Source organism: Corapipo altera, unplaced genomic scaffold (genome assembly GCF_003945725.1).
Source record: "Corapipo altera isolate COAL_440 unplaced genomic scaffold, ASM394572v1 61, whole genome shotgun sequence".
In the NCBI taxonomy this organism is placed as follows: domain Eukaryota; kingdom Metazoa; phylum Chordata; class Aves; order Passeriformes; family Pipridae; genus Corapipo; species Corapipo altera.
In genome coordinates, this window is record NW_020884910.1 from 7,254,260 (window position 1) to 7,260,434 (window position 6,175).

Consider the following 6,175-nt stretch of genomic DNA (forward strand, 5'->3'; position numbering starts at 1 on the left):
CACTTCCGCCCGGCCCCGCCGCCATTTCGGGTCTGTGGGTCGGCCCTGGGCGGACCCCGCGAGAGGTGAACGGGGCCATGGGGGGAGTGGAGCATCGCTCTTACGGGGGAAAGGAGCTGTTCAGCCTTGAGAAGAGGCGACTGAGAGGGGACCTCATCAACGTGTATAAATACCTAAAGCGGGGCAGGGGGGAAGGGAGGGGGAGAGGATGGATGCAGGCTCTTCTCAGTGGTGCCGAGCAATAGGACGAGAGGCAAAGGGCAGAAACTGTTGCACAGGAGGTTCCACCTGAACATGAGGAAGAACTTCCTTACTGTGCAGTGACCGAGCATTGGAACAGGTTGCCCAGGGAGGTTGTGGAGTTTCCCCTCACTGGAGATACTCCAGAACCGGCTGGACGCAATCCTGTTCCATGTGCTCTAGATGACCCTGCTTGAGCAGGGAGGTTGGACCAGATGAGCCACTGTGGCCCCTCCCAACCTTACCCATCGTGTGCTCTGAGCGAGGAAGTGCTGTTGACGTGTTACTAGTGGTTTCCATTCACCATGGAATTCCCCAGTGAGGAGCAGCTGCTGCTGTGTCATAAATGAGACAGTCTTTGCTGTGAAAGGCTTATGGTACAACACAGCTAAAGAATGGAATGAAGTTAAGACCGTTTTCTCTTTTCCTTCCTCTTGCCAGTACCACCTTAGTGACCACACACCACAAGTCACTTCTGGGTTAGAGATCCTCGTGCCATGGAGTTCAGGAGCTTCCCCCGCTGTCCTTTGCTACCTGAAAAGTGGGGCATTGTGCTGGGTTAAGAGGGTGAGGTCATGTGTGATTATGAAGGAACTGAGACAAAATTATCCTACTTCTTTTGATCCTTAGGGTCTAGGATACGCAGGATTGATGTTTGAAGAGGTCGGCGTTAATCTACTATCCTATACAGTTTAGGAGGCACTGGTTTTGTTTGGCAAATACTACATTTCATCCACCTTTCTGCTGGGTACTCACTGCCACCATTTTTTTTGTTTCCGGACAGTCTGTACAATGACAGTCACTGCTCAGGACTGAGTGGTCCCACATTCTGGCCACGAGGAGAAGTGACTACATTTGGGGTTTTTTCCTCTTTCCTCCCAAAGATCTTCCAAGACAACCTGCCTTTATTTATATGGATATACTGGGATTAAGTCTTCCAGCAGCCTCCACTCCAAGACTGAGGAGCCTTTATATAAATGAATTACAGCTGTTTGAACTATCAACCCTCTTGTTGTTAAACTATTTGGTTAATTCAGAGATCCTCTGAGTTCTGAAGATGGTGTTTTCCATTCCTATTCCTACAGTCATTTAAGTTATTTATGACATATTTTTAATTATTCAAAACACATTTCTCAGTCTTTTCAGTTCTCATATGAAGCAGCTGGCTCCAGTTAGCTGAACGTTATTGTTAAGCCTCACTTTAAAATACTTCAAAATTCTTGTATAAATTGCCTTACACTCTTAATTAAGGGGAAGGATGTGGCTGTTACATAAAAAAAACCCTGCTCCCTAAACCAGAATCCCACAAATGCATCCTGCCTGGGGCTACGAGGCTAAATGGAGCTGATGTTAAGAATCAGACATTCTCAGACATCACTAATTTAGTTAAGAGACCACCTGGGAATCCATCTTACCCTCCAAGGCAAGGCTAGGAATGTGTCAAAATACTAGACCACTGAAGTGGAGAGACAAGCTCCCTCTGGACTTCTTGCCACTGCAGATACAAACTATAAGGAAAAGAGGAGACACTTGCCTAAAATCTAAATGGTAAATCTTAGTAAAATGTACAAATATGTCTAACTTCATGAACTGCCACTGTGAAGTTGGAAAACAAAGGGGAGAGGCAGTTTTGTGTGCCTGGGTGGTCTCACAGTAGTACAAAGTAGCAATCCAGCACAAACTAGTTCTTGAGTTCTGAATCTAGAAAATTTGCTATTTTTGCTTTCTTAGAAAGTCAAAGCATAGAGAAGTGCATCGCTCAGGGTTCCAGAAGCATCCTCACCTGCAGAGGGAGTGTTACCACGGTAGTTATTGGCCAGGGGTGTAATATTTTTTAGAGTAAACACTTCTGCAAGTCAGAGTCCTGGCAGGGGCACAGATGATTTTACAAGAAGGTGCTTCCCCCACTGAAATACGCTCCAGAGGACCACGGCTATTTATGTCTAACCCTCACCCAGCCTCATTCACTGATCCTGCCGTAATAACAAAGCCACAGACGCTAACCCTGGTGGTTATCACACTCCTCCCCCTCACCCCAGTTTGCTACCACAATTACATCCTGTTGTTAAACCCACAGGTACCTCCTCCTGGTTGGATGGAGGGGGAGGGCCTGTGGGATGAGCAGGCGTGCTGCCCAGAAGGCCTGCGCACCTCACACCGGGGAGCTGAGCGGCCTACGGAAGCAGTCTGCAGCAGTGGTTCTCAACCTTTATTGATCTACAGATGCCTGTGTTTTCCCTTGGAAATGTAAACATCTGCATACCAAATTCAAGCCTCCAGCTTTTCAGTTACCTTAGAGACCTCTTAAACGTTGTCCAAGGACTAGGAGGTGAAGGCCAGTGCTTGAGAGGGATCCTTATGCATCACCCAACAGGAAGGGCTATAGCTTCACACTCTTGTTTGGTTTCCTTTTTGCTGTAGAGGTACATTCGGCTCTTCTCACTCTTTAACATTCTCAGTTCAGAGGTCCCTGCTCTGCATTTCCTGTCTTCAGGAAACACTGGATGTACCCACACTTCATTCTCACAAATAGCAAAGGATTGATCTGCAGCACTTGCCCGCAAGGTGGTTAATCAGCTTTACAAATGAAAGAGTATGCCAAAGGCCACAGATTATACCTGTATCCATGTTTCAATAACATATCCTAATTCAGCAGCAAAACTAGGCATAGACTCTAGTTCTTTGGTGTCACGATTTCTTTTCTTCCATTTTTTTTTCCATTCATTACACAGACACTACATGAAATCGAAATGTTTGTTGGACCAAGTTACTACATCTCTCTAGTACTTTGGTGTTCTACTACACAGAAACAAGAAACCATGCACACAAATTTAATCTGTTGTACCTGAAATGACGATTGAACAGGTACCTATCTTGTAGTTAAGAAAGTGTACAGAGCAATTTCGTTCTATGTTCTGAAACTGCACTAGTAAACTTGGGCAGCTTTCAGGTACATTACCTGCAAAATATTAGAAGAAAATCCTAAACATGATATATATCCTTTAGATGATATAAAGATGATAAAATAATCAATAAAAATATAGAAGACAGGCAGAATCTCATAATTATATTCTATATTAGGAAGAAAGTTGGATGATGTAGACATATCTGTGAGGTAATGAAATATTACCTATTGCCAATAAGATTTAGGAAGATCTTTAGTTCTACCCATTAAATAAAACATCCTAAAAGTTGCATAGCTAGAAACTGACAATCTGTAATTTGAAAAGAATTATCTGGCAAGCAGATGGAAGCAATGGGCTTTCTTTTCCAAACAACTTTGAAGCTCTGAATGTGTTCCAGAAGACCAGCAAATACTTTAAAAGTATTTGAAAAGCAAATGGGCTCATCCAGGTTGCTGTAAGGCAGTTAACCTAACACTGACGTGGCAAAATCACAGTGTAATTGATAGGGGTTGCACTCAGCTAAGAAAAGAAGAAGTTTGGTGGCTCAGGATAACCATCTAGGTCTAATGTAGCAAGATGTGAAGTGAACACTACACAACCTGGTAACTGAAAGGGAAAAGAAAGGCAACAGATAGGAGATACATGATGGAGCCAAGCCTTAATGTGAGACACCTAAACCAGCTCATTTTAATTTAGCTGTTTGGAAGAATGAATGCAGTGACTTGATCGTGGTCTATAATTCATTACAGAAGAAGAAAGACTTCTTATAGAAGAAGACTTTAATGTACTGAACAAAGGCATAACAAGACCCTATGGATTAAAAAAAAAATATAGTAGTAAAACAGAATGGCAGTTTTAATGGCAGTGATAACCAACAGAAAAACTCTAATAAAGGATATGGTTGATTAACCATAAGGCTTTAAATTATGAAAGTCTTAAATCTTTCTTAAAGATTTAACTGAATTATAGACCAGCAATACTATCATTAGTCACAGCTAAGATTCAGTTACTGTTTGTGGGTGACTTTTCTAAACGATTTCCAGCCTACATGATGTTTCCTTTTAAAGCAATGATAATTTGTAAAATCCAGCTAAGAACAGACAATCAGCTCAGAAAAGGACAAGAAGAAAAAGTGCTACTGCCTTCCAGCAAAGACACAAGATGCAGCCTAACACAGAACTCCAAACATTGTCAAGTCTTCTTGGATAAGACATACAGAAACAAATGCATTGGCATCACAATGAAAATGCAGGGTCAAAGAACTCAGGGAGCTAAGAGGAAGGACCATGGGATCTTGTTAAGAGAGTCTTCCACTTGTGAGTGGGAGGTAAATAGTCGAACCATCGTTGGCTTGAGTGCACAAAGCTGAAAAGCTGCAGAACCTCAGGCTGCATCTCAACAGGGAAAAGGATTTTGTACAAGTTGTTAGTTTTTGTGTCTTGCAGGTAGCAACTCTCCTTTTTAAACCACCTGAAGCACTTTGACAATGTTAAACAACCTTGGGAATCCAAAGATCTAATCCAAACTCAAATAAGTGACAAAGATAATCAGAGTAATGTATCTCCAATTATTTCCACATCAGCAACAGGACTCAGGGTAAACAGAGGACATTCTCATTGATAAGAAAAAAAGAGGCCTGGAATAAAGTGGCATTTCTGAAACTCAGTGGGAAGTCCCTTAGTAAGAAATAATTAGGTTCTTCCTGGGCAACAGTAAAAGCTATAGGTACAGCAACAAGCTGCAAACACACAAGGAATAATATCTTTGAAATGACTGGTAACACAGGAATTGTACAGCCTTAAATACATATGGATCCCCATGCTAGGTAGCAAATTCCAAGAAGGGGAAGGATAGCAGACATTAGAAAACAACACAGCAAACCAGGGGCCTGGAAAGGCAATTTCAAGCACCTTTAACATATAAACCAAAAAATGTCTGCAAGGAATTTTAACTTGTGAGCCTGGGAATTCAACCAGTCGGCAAAGTATAATTCCGACTTTTAAAACCTTCCCAACTTAATACAAGACACTGCACCCAAGCCAAGTCAATTTTTCAGACTTCAAGGTGATGCATATGAGATGAGATAACTTGAGTGAAACTGGCAGTTTTGTCCTGTTCATATGGAATATGGACATGGAGAAGAGAGCCACAAGTAGTAATAAACCTGTGCCGAGTTTGTGCTAACTTCCAGGGTGAGCAAAACTATAAACTGAGTTGTCCATGAGAAAAAAAAAGAAATAAGGCAAAGAAATGTGAATTAAACTCTCCTGTGAGGAAAATCTTCCGTGTGGCCAAAAAGGCCCTAATTTCACAATGAAAAAGAGGAAACCTTTTGGTAAAAGCTCATCTTGGGTTCAGTGAGAAAGTCTGTGAGCAAGAAACAATTTAAAGAAAATCAAATTGAAACACAACAGATGGAAAAGATGAAGGCCAGACAGCAACTGACACAAGTTAGACATTATAAAATAACTAAAACTTTGTGGCTAGCAAAACTAGTCGTAACAGGATTTTTTTCTCTTTTAAATTAACAAAGAAATCTTACTAATAGTACTAATAGTACTGATCCGTGCTAGATGAAAATGGTGAAAATGCTAGTGACATAGAATAGAGGAAATCAGTCAACAAATATAAAGAAAAGAATAGGATGTGGCAGTCAAATGAAAATAGCAACTTCTATCTAGTACCTTAGTATCAAAGTAGGAGATGAGACAACCTCTACTAGGGATACGCATTTGAAGTCAGCAAAGAAACAGGAGTCCTAAAGGAGTTCACTAACAAGCTCTCTAGACCATTGATTCTCATTTAAATTAAAGTTGGGATATTAGAGAAATACCTTAAGACACTCACGGCAGTATTCCCAAAAGGCAAATGAAATGACTCAGTGTTAAAATCATGGAAAAGCTGTTGAGATGAAGAATTAGTGAATGAAAAAATAAAGTCTATAACCCAAGGATTTTATGAAATAAGAGATTTTGTAGTAAAATAAGAAAAGAAAAAACCCAAACCCTAACTTCATTCTTAGATGCCAT

General features: G+C 41.2%; 1 long non-coding RNA gene across 1 annotated transcript; it reads left to right on the top strand.

Annotated features, from left to right (window-relative positions):
• Nucleotides 1-3: 3 nt before the first annotated feature.
• On the top strand, nucleotides 4-1,819 carry LOC113951857. The gene is made up of 2 exons (XR_003529298.1): nucleotides 4-807; nucleotides 1,125-1,819. It is a non-coding gene; the product is annotated as an uncharacterized LOC113951857 (long non-coding RNA).
• The last annotated feature ends 4,356 nt before the right edge of the window (nucleotides 1,820-6,175 follow it).